General features: G+C 38.3%; 1 protein-coding gene across 1 annotated transcript in view; it reads left to right on the top strand.

Annotated features, from left to right (window-relative positions):
• LEPREL1 (leprecan-like 1) overlaps positions 1–14,086 on the top strand; it is a 264,589-nt gene that overhangs the window by 180,577 nt on the left and 69,926 nt on the right. The window lies entirely within an intron of this gene.

The following is a 14,086-nucleotide window of genomic DNA, read 5'->3' on the forward strand; positions in this document are numbered from 1 at the left end:
GGCGGGGGGTGAGGTGGGGTGGGCAGGGAGAAGGGTGCAACAATGAATGAATGGAATTCCAAAATCTCTGTAGATGTTCATTGAAATGAAAAATAAATAAATTAAGATATAAAAACCCCAAACTTTTTGTTTGTAATATTTGCATTTACAGTTTTTCTGAAGGGTAGAGTCTTCATTTTTGTGCTGCATACATTCTGCTGGAAACAGCCCTCGACGCCATAGCATGTACTAGAAAAATCACTACCGTTGGTATTAAAAGACAGCTTTGTGGGTACCAGCTCTGCTCTAAGAATCCATGCAATCTTGAGAAGATTTTCTCACTCTGTAATTGTCTTAACCACTTTATCACAGTGGGGAAGGAGAGTCATATCTGATGATAACTGAGGGCTTTTTCAGTCCTTACTTTCTAGGATCACTTTAGTAGTGCTGATATTGCAATTAAAGACATTCTTTCATCAAAGTCACTGAAGTTTACCCACAGTTCGTGTTCTAGAGTCTCAGAAGGCTGCTCTGAGCCTCCCTAAAACGGACAGGAAGATTCTTTGGTCAAAAGAACTTGACTTGAGTGAAATGAACTATCTTGTTAATAGAAGCCAACTATTATAGAAGAATATTAAAGATGTTGCACATATTACCATAAAGAGATATTTTTAGCTCTTTTTGTTCCCCTGCAATGTAAATCTTTACTTCTGCAAAACAATGCTCATATAGCATTTAGTATGACCAGCAAACATCCCAGATGGGCCGTCTGCTTGGGGAAGGACATCATGTTCAGAAAAGTAGAGGGACAGCACAGGGGAGGAAGACCCCGGAGGAGATGGATTGATACAGTGACTAGGACAATGGGGGTAGGTGTGTTACGGAATCAATGAGACTGGCTCAGAACAGGGCACGTTTTAGAGGTGCTGAAGCTAAGCCAAACTGAGTAAAAGCTAAGTTTGTGTCTCACCCCATTGGTCCAGGGTTTCTACCTCACAATCTTGTTCCTACCAGGTTGACTTGTTTAATCTGTGCTTCAAAGGAAGGAGTAGGTTTGAAAGGAGGAGGCTAGGACTTGAGGTAGTTTGGAATGTCTTTGTCTCTCTCAGAGGATGCTAGCCTGCCAAGAACTAGCTTTGGCTGGTTTCTAAGAAGAGTACAAGGACAATGAGGATTTTCTTAGTAAAGCAGAACATTCTTTTCTCATTTCAGCTTCAGCTCACATCTTGTAACTTTTTTAATGAGAAGTTAAAATATATTTCTCTTCCTTACAACAGGAGCTTTCAGGAACAACTAAAAGGGTTCCCACATACCATACACTTATAAGGCCTCTCTCCCATGCAATTCTAGTGTGTTCGGTGAGTAAGGGGGCATGAGTATAGGCTTTCCCCATATTCCTTAAATTTGTAAGGCTTTTTTCCACTGTCAGTTCTTCAATGTCTAGTGAGGAACGAGGCCCTTATTTTAGCTTTTAATATGTTGTTATGTGCCATAGAATCATCTGTAACCCATAACAACTGTATTTACTACAGCTCTGAAACCTGCCCTGTCGTGGGCCAGTCTCACTGATTCCGATACACCAACCCCCCATTGCCTCAGGTAATCCATCTCATCAGAGTCTTCCTCTCCTGCACTTTCCCTCGCCCCTTCCAAGCGAGATGACCTTCTCCAAAAACCTGTCTGTCCTGGCCATGTGCCCAAAGTATGTGAGACAGAGCTTCAAAATCCTAGCCTCCAAGGACAAACTTGGTCTCACTCTCTCCAAGATGACCTATTTGTTTTCTTGGCAGTCCAGTGCATGTTCAAGACTCTTCTCCAGCACCAGAGTTCAAAGGCATCGATTCTTCTTCTGTCATCCTTAGTCATTGTCTAGCTCTCTAAAGCATAGCCAGTAATTGTGAATACTATGGCTTGGATTAGGTGCACCTTAGTCTCTAGACACCATTGCTTTTTAAGTATTCTGGAGAGGTCATAGACAGCAGATTTTCCCAATGCAATTTGTCTTTTAACTTCCTGTCTTCAGGATTGTTGATTGTGGAACCAAGCAAGCTGTAATTGCTGACAACCTCAATCTCTTCTCCATCTACCACAGTGCTGCCAATTGGTCCAGTGATCTCTTAAGTATAATTAACTATAAAACCATGTTGATGTTGTGTACAATAGAGTCAGAAACGACCCATAGCTGAGCCTCCAGCCAGTTTTCAGAGGCAGTAATCACATGAAAGGAGATTGGACATCCTCCAGTGACAGAACTGAACCATGTGCCTTTGGGATTGCAGTGCAGATTCTTACCACTAGGCCACCAGAGCTCCCTATAAATCCATGTAGTGTGTGTGTGTGTGTGTGTGTGTGTGTGTGTGTGTGTGTGTGTGTGACCTAAAGCCCTTCTACAACTATCGACATTTATCAAAGTTCATAGAGTTTCCAGAGGCATATTATTTAGGAAGTGGATGCCACTCCTGCTTCCAAACGTGTCATAGTATTTTATGTTGTTATGTGCTGTTGAGTTGCCTGCGATGCACAGTGACCTATGTATGGCAGCTTTGAACACTTCCCTGTCCTGAGTGAGTCTCACTAATTCTGGCACACCAACCTCCCTCAGCCCAGTTACTGTATCAATCTATAAGGTAGCCCACACCCTTCTGGGAGAAAGGGTTACATAATCAATGAGATTAGAGAGAGCTCTCAGATCCTGTTTTGTGTGACTCAGTGGGTTCTCCACACTGTGTGTGAAGATGCCACTGAGTACATGTGTATATATGCATATATGTATGTGTATATATGTGTATATATGTGAATATATACATGTATATATGTGAATATATACATGTATATATGTGAATGTGTGTGTATATATATATATATATATATACATACATACATACATGTTCTATGACCCTCAGGGGAATATATTTCTTAAATTAGGGCTGATTGCAAATAAAAATTTCATTTTCTTGTTCTTATGGGTTGTTTTAAATCATGTAATTGATTTATCTTTCTTTTGGAAAATCTTCTCTCTGGGATCTTCTGTGTCATAGACCTCAAGGGTGCCTCACAAGAAGGAAGACCTTGTTTCGACAGTGTAGTGGTATCACAATCACCCCACATGAGAAGGAAGACCTTACCCAGAAGTCACATAGCCTCTGCCATTAATAATCTTTCTTGCTGAGATTATTTATTTGCATGCCTCTCGATAATGACAAATATATCCTTGAAGAATATGAAGTCATTGCTTACCCCATCCATAAACAAAACATAGCTTCCATAAAAGCAAAACAAGACAAAAAATACTGAAATTCATTGCTGTTCCCATCTTATCTTTATTTGACCTGCTTTAATATTTTAAAAATGTCCTTAACTTTCAAATTTCCTTTAACTATCCTATGTCTTCTTCTGTATATAAGGAAATTACAATATTTTCTCTAAACCATCTTTTAAAAAATGCAGCTAACCTGTCCATAATAGGGAAGATGTTGTTTTACATGCCCTTAAATTGATTGAGATGCATAGCAAAGAATAATCAAAGAATACTCGATCTTAACCTGGTACTGTCTTGTGCCAACTTTATCATTTCTAATATACTTGAGTCCATTGTTACAGTCACTGTGTCAGTCCATCTTGCTGAGAATCTTCTCCTATGCTGGCCCTCCATCTTTCCAGGCATGGTGTCCTTCTGAAAGGACTGGTCCCTCCAAACAATGCGTCCAAATTATATGAGATGAAACTTCTAAGGAGTACCCTGGTTGCACTTTCTCCAAGACACATTTATTCTTTTGGCCTTGCGTGGGATGTCTAGAACTTTTTCTGACACCACAAGTCAAAGACATAGATTCTTATCCTGGCTTCTTTATTCATTGTCTGACTTTCAAATGTGTAGCAAGCAATTGAGAAGACCATGGCTTGGAATAGGCATTCTTTAGGCTCTACATTGACATCCTTGCTCTTCAGCATTTTGGAGAGATCCTTCACAGCAGATTTTTCCACTATAATATGTCTTTTGATTTTTTTGACTGCTGGTACTAAAATTGTTGCTTGTGAAGCCAATTCAGATGAAATGGTTCTCAACTTTTTCTCTCTACCTATGCCTATTGCCCCCATGGTGAGGATTTTTATCTTCTTGATGTTGAAATGTAATCCATATTGAAAACTGTAGTCTTCTGCTTCAGGTCCTCCTTACTTCCATCAAGATTGGAATCTTCCTCCAATCTTTTTGCCTCAGTCTCCTTCAGGAAGTCCAACATTTTATAAAATTTATCCAGTAAACAGAGTAGGTATGGAGAAAGGATATATCACGAATGCACATCTTTGTTGCTTTTAAATCACACAGTATTCCCTTGCTCTATTTAAACAACCACCTCTCAGTCTAGATGTATATTTCACATGAGCATAATTAAATGTTTTGAGATTCCCGTTCTTCGTAGTGTTAGTCATCAAGATAATCATAACTTCAGTTTGCATACCTATCTTTCCACTTATTAAAAATCTTCCTTAACTACCTTTTAGAGATGCTATTTTCCAGATATAACATAGAGTCAATTCCAACCTAAAGTAAACTTATACAGCAGAGTAGAAGTACCTTTGAAGGTCTTCAAGGTTGTAAAACTACAGAAACAGATTGCCACATCTTCCATTGACAGATAGGAGGGTAGGTTTGAACCACCTATCTTTTAATGCACTTAGCCACTCTACCACCAGAAATCCTTCAATAGATCCCAGTTGGGATAAATAAAAACATTTTCTTTTTTTCTTTCTTGAAATAATTTTTGGAGTGAAATAAGATATATTTTTATCATTTCACCTATATAAATGCTCAAATATATCGAGAAATCTTATCCACTTTTTTCTCAGAACAAAAAATCAAAATACCTTGATCAAGTCCAAAGATCTCTTAATTTCAATCCAGTTAAATGTGTCAGTCTCTGTCTTCTGAGGTCAGTGAGACTAAATTAGTCTCCCTTCTCCCTGCTCAGGCTTTCCGGCTTGCGACATGCTTTCTATTCTTCAAGACTCACTCATGTTCTGCTTTCTCAGTAAGACCCTTCCAGAGCATTTAAGCAATCTGAATCTACCTTTCTTTCGATTTTTGCAGCACTGTATTCTGACCCTGTTTAACCCCTAGGTTTTAATATTCTGTGACTCTTCAACAATCTGCATTATGCAGATGACACAACACCACTTGCTAAAACTGAGGAGGACTTGAAGAAGCATTTGCTGCAGAAGGCCAAGGATTACAGCCTTCAGGATGGATTAAAGCTCAACATCAAGACACTGGGCCCCTTAGATGGGCACACCTTAGTCTTTAAAATAACATCCTTGCTCTTTAGAGAGGGCTTTAAAAACATATTTCCCCATTCAGCATGTCTTTTGATTTCTTTACTAATGTTTGTTGCTGTCTTTATTGTAATGGTGCTGATTGTGGAGCCAAGTAAAATGAAATAATTCACAACTTCAGTCTGTTCTCCACCTATTGTGATGTTAGCTATTGGTCCAGTGGTAAGAATTTTTCCTGGTATTGAGATATAACCCATATTGAAGACTGTAGTCTTTCATCTCCTACAGTATTCCAGCTTTTCTTTAGCAAGATTGTGTGTCATCTGCATAACATAAGTCATTGATGAATCTTCCTCCAAACCTGATAAATCCTGTCTGATGAATCCTATCTTCTTCATATAGTATAATTTCTCTACTTGATACTGGAATTAATATTGTTAAAACCAGTGAAATTGCCAAAGAGTAACAGAAGAATTGATACCTATCACTTTGCTCAGTTGGAAAGCTGTATTTTCCAAGCTTTAGTGGCAGAAATTTGAATGGACTGAGACCTTCTTTCCAGTACAGATGGTCATTGGCTACGGTACAGAGAAAATGCTTGGATCTGTACATAACCTGAATATACAGCAGGATATTTCATTTTTCATACAGCCTGAAAGATATTACTGCGGCTGTGTGCTTTAGAAATGCAGGTGTGATGCCGGAGATAGTTATGAAACTTTGGAAGAGCTTCATCTTTGACGTCACCTTTTAAGGATGCCTTGTGCTTCTCAGTTTAGGAACACCCATTAGTCAGCCTGATGGGCAAAGTACCTGAGGGAACTGCAGTTTCTTTTTGAAGTTCCCTCCAGGGAGGGTTTTTGGGGTGAAACTCTGTTTGGCTGGCAGCCACTGTGCATTCCTTGACATGAGCAGAGGTGCATGTTTTGAAATGCTTTTTGAAGTCAATCGCCAACTTTTGTAAGCGTAAGAGAGAGTTTGTATTTCACAGAGGAATGTGGCATATTTACACCAGAGAGGCACAGTGAAAACGCTTTTGATTTGCTTGTTTGCTTTTCTTGCATTTCTCACATTGGAGTGGTTGAGGTGGAATGTTAAATTTGTTTCTTAAATACAAGCTGGGAAGTTAACCACAGACATTATAAATTGAGTTGATACAATTTATTTCTCTTCCCACTAAACCAGAAAGGCCATCCTCCCTAAAACATAATTTTTACCTGGCTATTTCTGCTCTTAACTTCGTATTACTAGAATTTTTTACAAAGGCAGAATTTAATTCCTTTTTTCCCCCCTCCCAGACTCATATGTCTGTGTTTGCAATCTGCTCAGGAGGTGTAGGTACTTATAGGGAGAAACAGGAAATAAACCCACATGTTGATGTTCAGTCCTCGGCCTCCCACTCCTTTTAAACTATGACCAGTATTTTATGCCTATCATTTTATTATTTCATAAAACCATGTTTAGACATGTGTTTGACTATACTTAGATAATCATAAGTTTCAATTTTTATACTAATATACATTTATTGTTGTACAATTACCTACTTCTCCTCCTCCCTCTAGTCCTCTTTGCAGTGATATACCTCTTATTCTGGATGGTTGTTGTACATATAATGCCTAATCATATATTCCTTTTAGACTGCGGAAGGGAAGAGGGAAAGAGAGGAAGTAAAAGGAATTAATCAAGAATCTAACTTCTCTGTAAACATTCGTTAAAATCACAATTAAAATAAAATTTTATAATAATAACAAAAAAGATATCTTAAGGTCTAAAGCCTAAATCTATAACTGATTGCCATCTTGCCATCATATTTAACGAATAAATTAATATGATAGTAACATTGCATAGTTTTTGAAAAAATGTGATCTGGTTACTGATGTCTGCAGACCCATGACTCTGGTAATGAGTAATTAGAGAGCTCTCCAATGACTTGAGTGAAGCGACGGCCAGCAAGAACTTGCGTGGTGAGTCACGAGGGCAAGAAAACATTCATCTTCATTTATCATCATGATAACCAGGCGGAAGGAACGTGGGAATGTGGGAATGAATTGTTACCACAGGGATTATTCCCCCCCATTTAATGAAGTTCATTAAAGGCACCTCAGTTTGTACTAATACAATTTGTACTATGGTGATATAAATCATTGCTTATGTAATTAAATAGCCTTGTAAATAATGATCAACTACTTCTGAACTGGGCCCAGGTAAAGGTAAGGATTCATTTCCCAGCTCAGAGAAGGGTCACATTCCTGATACTCTGACAGGCCACTTGAGATTTGAACCAGTTATGAAAAACTTTTGTTTCCCATATGTAATATTGAACAGCTGTCCAAAATGGAGTTAGTCTCTATTTAAAGAAAAAGAAAGAAAAAATCCTTCAACACAGAATTTGAACTAGAGGAGTCATAGATTTTTAGTTAATAACAGAGTTATCTTGAACAATTCCCTTACTTTTTTCAAGACTTGAAAGCAAAATTTTAAAAATAAACAAATTTAAATTATACCTTTCAGATCCATCAAACTATAAGAGTTTATATTTCTGTTGGTGACCTGGATTCTAGTCCAGCTCTGACTCATGTGAGCAAGATCTTAAAAGCTGGGAACCAAGCTATAAAGTTAGATTTCAGTTAGTTCCCATTTGAAGTGAGTGAGAACAAAAATGCCTGACCTATACTGTACAAAGCAGCTCTGGTGACATCATGGTATGGAGTTCTGCTGCTAACCCAAATGCTCATGTTTCAAATCCACCAGCTGCTTCATGGGAGAAAGATGAGAAGTCGTGTCACATGTGATTTCCTGCCTCTGAAAAGCCAGTGGAGGGTGAGCTCTGAGTTGGTTCTGACTTGATGATACATTCCAACAGCATGGAGTACGTAAGGAGCTCTGGTGGTGTAATGTGTCCAAAGTTGGGTGGTTTTTACCTGCTAGGTCTTCCACAAGAAGAGATGGGTAGTCATGTTGCACAAAGATTTGCAGCTTTAGAAACCCACTGGAGGGTTACTACAAGTTAGACTTTACTTGATAGCAAAGGGTTTATTGAGCACAGAAAACCCTTGTGACACAGTATTTTTTAAAAAAAATGGATTCTAACCCATAAATTGGCAGTTCAAACATACCAGTATCTTTGTGAGACGAAGACAGTTTCCATGAAGATTTACAGCCTTGGAAATCCTGTGTGGCAGTTTGACCTTGTCCTACAGGGAGTTGTGAGTTGGAATCAACTCACTGGCAGTGGATTTATACTGCGCATGATATTCACATAAGGAAAAAATGTGTTATCTATTGTCACTACAACCAACACCTTGGTACCAGCCATTAAGATATAAAAAAAAAAAAACCCCACATATCACATTGGAAAAAATCTGCTGTCTGGGATCTCTCTAAAGAGCAATGATGTAAGTTTGGGGATGAAGGTGCATCTTGTTCAAGCCATGGCTGTCTCAATCACTTGCAGTGCAGATGAAAGTTGGACAATGACTAAGGATGAGAGAAGAATCCATGCCTTTGAATTGTGTGTGATGTTGGATGAGAGGACTGAATATCCCATAGCTGCAAAGAGAACAAATAGGTCTGTTTTGGAGCCAGTGAAGCCAGAGTGCTCTTTGGAAGCAAGGAGAGTGAAATGCTGTCTCCCACACTTTGTTCATTTTGTCAGAAGGGCCAGACTTTGGAGAAGTACATAATGACTAGAAAGGGGGAGGGTCAGTGAAGAGAGGAAGACACTCAACAAGAAGAATTCACAATGTAGCAATGGACTCAGGTATGTCAGATGTGGTGAGGGTGACATGGCACAGGGCAAGGTTCAGATCTGTTGCTCATAGGCTCACTATGAGACATAGTCACCTAAATAGGGCATAACAAATGACAGGTGTCATCGAAAGACTCCTGAGAAGCAAAATTCGACAAGCCATGATTTTAGCATTACATCTGTGCTCTTGTGCTGGTTCTGTCTCACATCAGAATAGAAAACTATAGATTTGGAGACAGATATGACTTTGGGTCACGCTTTTACTACTTGGTAGACATAGAGTCTTGGGATGAATTACTTAACTGTTCCTTTTGATCTTTCATCTCTTCAAATCAGAATAATATTCAGTTGTACACAGTGCAAATTCCTAACACAGGTCCTGTGCTTAGAAGATAGTAAATTTTCTTTTTATTAGTCACTTTGTAAGGGGTTTTGTAAACAGTTTGATAATGTATGTTCTCCTCATCTGTCACAACCTCATGAACAAGATTATGCGCAATATGGGAGTCGTAGGAGAGAAGTACGGCTCAAAGCTCAAGTCGAGAGACATTAGATCATTGCTTATTTTCCACAATAGAACATGAATTCAAATGAACACCATTACAGTAGCTATGGGAGACCAGCAAAATGAAGTACAAAATAAGTGACACTGGCCTTCAGAATAGAAAGGAGTAAAGTTGTGCTTCCAAAAACAGTAGCAGGAAGCAAATGTCAGAGAGGTCTTGGCTTGAACTCTCTGTTTGGGAACCATTAGTCATCCTTTGACATCTCAAGGGATATTACTGGGCACTCACTGGAAAATAAGAGGCCTGCCCAGTTGTTCAGCCTTACCCTCTCCTAACATTTAGATCTGAAAACAATTGTCATATATCAATAAACCATGCACATTCTTTTATTAGATGTAAGGAAAATAGATAGGACAACTTGTCACATTCCGTTGCTAAAAGAGTACTTTCTCCACCATTCGTAGAAAGCTTCCAAGACTTGGCTATTCTTTTAGGAAGTTAGACAATACACAGACAGCTTGAGGAATTCAGTCCAATTAAGCTTGCGCTTAGTTTTGGCTAATGCTCATTCTCTTTCCAAAATACAATAAAGTCTTTTTTGTTTTAAATAGTCTTTAATCGGATACAGCGTGTTTAAAACTCCTGTTTCTTCACTTTGGTGTTTTTCCTTACCCAAGAAGATGGTTTTTATTTAGATAGAAAGCCTCCTAGCAGACTTAGCTGATGGAAGCTGCTGTTCCACTGAGCTCACAGACTAACGTCCTTTGACAGTGGTCATTCACCATCCCTGTTTAGCATTAGATATAAACAGCAGATTCAGACTTCACTAGAGTGTTTACAAAGAGTAGGAGCCTATCTATTAATCAGGCTCTGGCTGATAACTAATTGATGGCAAAAGCACAAGAAATTTTTCCAAAAAAAAAAGTATCTTAAAAAGAAATGTTCTCCTTTTCCAAGAAACTACATGTAGAAAATGTTACTCTTTAGATATATCATTGTCTGTCTGATCCCTACCAAACAACATTTTGAAATCTCTAAATATTTACCTATAACCATGACTACATTTTATACCAATATTTTTAAATGCAAAGAGAATTACTTTCTTACATGAGTATGAGCATCTACCTTCCAAATGAATGTGCTGTTTAAACGTACAAATTTCTGCTCTTTTTTAAAAAAAATCATATAGAGAAAAGAAGTATATGCAATTACTAGAAATTTCTTAGGCTATATTGCTGTTGTTGTTATGTGCCATCGAGTCATCTGCGACCTTTTGTACAACAGCTCTGAAGCCTGGCCTGTCCAGAGTCCAGTCTCGACACTTCAACTCCCATTACAACAGTTGCTGTATCACTCCATTTCACCCAGGGTATTCCTCTCCTGTGTTGTCCCTCCACCCTTCTGAGCATGATGTCCTCCAAGGATTTGTCTCTCCTAGCCATATGCCTAAAGTATGTGAGATGGAGCCTCAGAATCTTAACCTCCAAGGAGATTCTTGGTTTCTTCCTCACCAAGACAGACCTTTTTGTTTTCTTGGTGGTCCATGTATGTTTAAGACTCTTCTCTAGCACCACACTCAAATGTATCAATTCTTCTATTCTCCTATCAAGTCTTCTATTCTCCTTATCCAGCTCTCTGATGTATGGCAAGTATTTGCAAAGACCATGGACTGGATCAGGCACACCTTAGTCTCTGAACTAACATAGCTGCTTCTTGGTACTCTGGAAAGCTCCCTGACAGCATATTTACCTAATCCAATTTACCTTTTGATTTCCTAATGGCTGGTGCCAAAAGTGTTGATTGAGGAGGCAAACAAGCTGTAACAGGTAACAACCTCAATCTCTTCTCCATACATCATGGTGCCGCCAACTGTCCTAGTCATGAGAATCGTTGTCTTCTTGATGCTGAACTTAAAACAATAATGAAGACTACAGTTCTTGACCTCTTGCAATAAGCATTTTAGATCCGCCTCAGTTTCAGCAAGCAGGGTTGTGTCATCTGCATAATGCAGGTTGTTGGTGACTCATCCCCCAATCCTGATGCCACACTCCTCCTCATAAAGCCCAGCCTCCTGAATGATCTGTCAAAACAACTATGAGATATCATCTCACCCCAGTAAGAAAAGCAAAATTTAACAGAACAGCAAACTACAAATGCTGACAAGGTTGCGGAGAAATTGGAACCCTTATTCACTGTTGGTGGGAGTGTAAAATGGTGCAACCACTATGGAAGGCACTATGACGCTTTTTCAAAAATTTGTAAATAAAAATGCCTTTTGACCCCGCAATTCCACTACTGGGAATATACCCTAATGAGTTCGAAACTGCGACCCAAGTAGATATATGCACACCCATGTTTATTGTGGCTTTGCTCACAATAGCAAAGAGTTGGAAACAACCCAAGTGCCCATCAACAAACAAATGGATAGAGAAGCTGTGGTATATTCACGCAATGGAATACTATGCTGCATTGAAAAACAAGGAACTCACGAAATAGTATACAAAATGGGTAACCAAGGGGGACATTATGTTGAATGAAATGTTTCAGACAAAAGGACAAATACTGCATAGTGCCACTGTTGTAAAGGAGACTGACATGGTTGAGTGAAAACTAAGATGGGATATATAATGTATACTGCATTGAAACAGATGAGGGAGCAAACTGTTTAGGAGATTATGATTAGGTATTATTGTCATGACAGGAGTCCAGAATGAATGCTGCATAATGGAGTGTACTGGGGGTTGGGGGTATGTATAACAATGAAAGGCTTTTTGAGTTTTTGTTGTTGTTGTTTTTACTTTTCTAAGAGAAAAGCAAACTGGGGGGAGGGGTGGGCATGGAGGAAAAGTGTGCAGCAATGTATGAAGGGAAATCCAAAGTCTCATTAAAACAAATAAAAAAAAAAAAGAAAAAGAAAAGAAAAGGTATGGAGACAGGACATCCATGACGCATTCCCCTTCCTCATTTTGAACAACACAGTATTTCTCTACTCTGCTCTACAGACCTCTTTGTATTTCTCTGAGAGTAAAATTTTGGTCTGAACTTTAGTCAAGAAAAAGTCTATATAATATATATCTCACCAACTTACTTCTAAGGAGCAATTTGGTATACTTTATTTTTTGAGGCAGATTTGTTTGTTCTATTGGGGATCAGTGCTGTAGATATCATGTACCAACCCCACAGTTCAAAGGCATCAATTCTTTGATCTTCCTTCTTCATTGTATTCATGCTTCTTTCACATGCATATAAAGCAATGGAAAATATCATGGCTTGGGTAATGGGCACCATAGTCTTTCAACTACTATCTTTACTCTTTAGAACTTGAAGAGCTCCTTGGCAGATTTGTCTAGTCAAATATATCATTTAATTTCTTTGAGTCCTATTTTCATGGGTATTAATTGTGGATCCAAGTTAAATGACATCCTCAGCAACTTTAACCTTTTCTCCATGTATCATGACTCTTTATTTGTCCAGCTGTGACAATTTTGTTTTCTTTTTTTGGAATGTCATTCATACTGAAAAGCATTTGATCTTCTTCAGTAAAAGTTTCAAGTCCTCTTTAACTTTCTGCAAGGTTATATCATCATTATAAAACAAGTTGCTGATGAGTTTTTCTGTAAACCTGATGCTACATTCCTCTTCATATGGTCCAGCTTCTCAAATTATTTACTCAAGTTACACGTTAAATAGGTATGTACAAAAGATATATCCCTTACCTACACAATTCCTTATTTTAAACCAAACAGTGTTCCCTTGTTCTGAACAACTGCTTCTTAGTCTATATAGTTTAGTTTCTTGGTCTTTGTATACATTTCACACGAATACAATTAAGTGTTCTGGAATTCTCATTTTTCACAATGATTTTCATGCTCTTTTATAATCTGCATAGCCAATAAAACACACACATGTTTCTGGTATTCTCTGCTTTCAGTCAAGATCCATCTGATTACCTGATCCAATGATAACATTTGTGCCATGGCCTCTTCTGAATCCTGCTGAATTTCTAGCAATTTCCTGTTGTTGTTCTGTTCCATCCATTTTTAAGATTATTTTTACCAATGATTTACTTTAATGATAGTGTTTGATAACCTTCCATGTAATGCTGGATCACTTTTTTTTAAGAATGGGTATAAATATGAAAATCTTCTAATTTCTTACTGAAATTAGTCTCCCAAATTTCTTGACATAGATGAGTGAACACATCCAGAGCTGTATCAATTTGTTAAAACTCCTCAATCTGTATTCCATCAATTCCTGCAATTTTATTTCTTGCCAGGACCTTCATTCCCACCTGGTTTACTTCCTTTATTATTATTGATTCTGGATCATAAACTACCCCCTGAAATGGTTTACTATCAGCCAGTTCTTTTTGGTCCAGTGATTCTCCTTCATCTTCCACACCATGACCGTATTATTAAGAGGGAAAATTACACCTCATGGAGGAGCAATGACTTTGTAAATCACTACCTAACTTGGGAGGGACTAGAGAACATTATGCTGAGTGAACTCAGTCCATAAGGACAAATATCGTATAAAACCATTATTGTAGAATGACTATAAGTATCCAAGGGAGGGGGGTGGG

Source organism: Elephantulus edwardii, unplaced genomic scaffold (genome assembly GCF_000299155.1).
Source record: "Elephantulus edwardii isolate Elephantulus edwardi_28Jun2011 unplaced genomic scaffold, EleEdw1.0 scaffold00199, whole genome shotgun sequence".
Lineage (NCBI taxonomy): Eukaryota > Metazoa > Chordata > Mammalia > Macroscelidea > Macroscelididae > Elephantulus > Elephantulus edwardii.